Source organism: Octopus bimaculoides, chromosome 29, assembly GCF_001194135.2.
Source record: "Octopus bimaculoides isolate UCB-OBI-ISO-001 chromosome 29, ASM119413v2, whole genome shotgun sequence".
NCBI classification, from domain to species: Eukaryota; Metazoa; Mollusca; class Cephalopoda; order Octopoda; family Octopodidae; genus Octopus; species Octopus bimaculoides.
In genome coordinates, this window is record NC_069009.1 from 1,691,582 (window position 1) to 1,693,173 (window position 1,592).

At 31.6% G+C, this 1,592-nt stretch overlaps 1 protein-coding gene across 1 annotated transcript in view; it reads left to right on the plus strand.

Annotated features, from left to right (window-relative positions):
• The first annotated feature begins 6 nt into the window (after positions 1 to 6).
• Positions 7 to 1,592, plus strand: part of LOC106884133 (uncharacterized) — a 14,808-nt gene continuing 13,222 nt past the window's right edge. The window contains exon 1 of the mRNA XM_014935365.1: positions 7 to 30. The gene's annotated coding sequence lies outside the window, so the exon portion shown is untranslated. The remainder of the gene's footprint in view (positions 31 to 1,592) is intronic.

The window sequence follows — 1,592 nt, forward strand, 5'->3', positions numbered from 1 at the left end:
CATCAACTTTGACAGCTTCAAAGTCTGAAGGTAAGACCCCCGCCAATACCGTATACCTATAATTACTTCCACAACAACTTTATAATATGTAGTTATATATATATACTTAACATATATTAATTATACCTTTTTCTTTCTTTAATTAATAGTTGTTAATCACGAATTGTAGAATTAATAGACATGTCAAGTTCTGTTAATCCTCTTAGCAATAGCAGACACACATACATTCCTGTACTTCGTGGGGGTATATATATATATATATATATATATATATATATACACATAATTAAGGGATCAGCAAATATTTGCTTCACCACATACCGAAGTTCAGAAATAGCAGCTAAAAAAGCTGAGACTCCAACAGGTAGCATTACTTGTATATATATATTATAAAGTTAGTAAGTGGTAGATTTTCAGATTAACACCCGCACGATTTTCACTCGGGGGTTAGGGTTTTAGCGTGCGGGTGTTAATCTGAAAATTTACCTAGTAAGTTTTATATAATAGGCAAGTGTCATCTACTATATCTCCTGGAAACTAAAAAGAAACCTGTCATGTGTTTGTGTACACACACATATATACACACACATGCATGTATTTATGTAGACATGTGTATGTGGTTGTGTATACACTTGCGTATATGTATACGTATGTGTGTGTGTGTGTGTATTTTCAATCATTTGATTGCGGCCGTGCTTCGACCCCAAGACTTATTCTTTGTAAGTCTAGTATTTACTTTATCGGTCTCTTTTGCCGAAGCGATCGTGGGGTGGTTATCACAAACACACACACACAGTGTTTGTTCCCACCCCTCGACGGCCAGTGCTGGTTTGTTTATGTTCACGGTTTCACAAATTAAACCGGCAGAGGTAAAGAATATACACCCCGCCCGTTTTCGACTTAACCCTAAGCTCCAAAAACAGGTGGTGTACGGATTCTTTACCTTCGCCAATAAACCAATACAATAAATACTAGGTTTAAAAAAAAAAAAGGCTTGGAGTTAATTATTTCGACTAAAATTCAAGGCGTGCCCCAGTATGGTCGCTGTGAAATGCCTAAAATAAAAAATATATAGTAAACATTATATATAATGGTAAAATTTACCATATGCATTAATTATATACAAACTTTATATAAATCAAAACTTTAGGAACGTTTTCTATTTTACTTTTTCGCTTTTATATTAATTGTTTTTGTCTTCTGGACACACTTTGTTAATTAAAAGTTAATTATAAGAACTTTTAATTAAGCCAATTTTTGCTTTCGACCGTGAAAACAAAACAAAAAACAATTAGACATTTGCTAATTGTTCATGTAAATGGGTTACTGTTGTTAGTTCCTTATATCGCTAACTAGGTATATATATATATGTTTGTGTGTGTGTGTATATATGTGTATATATATATATGTGTGTATATATGTGTATATATATATATATGTGTGTGTATATATGTGTATATATATATATATGTGTGTGTATATATGTGTATATACATATGTGTGTGTATATATGTGTATATATATATATGTGTGTGTATATATGTGTATATATATGTGTGTGTGTATATATGTGTATATATATATGTGTGTGT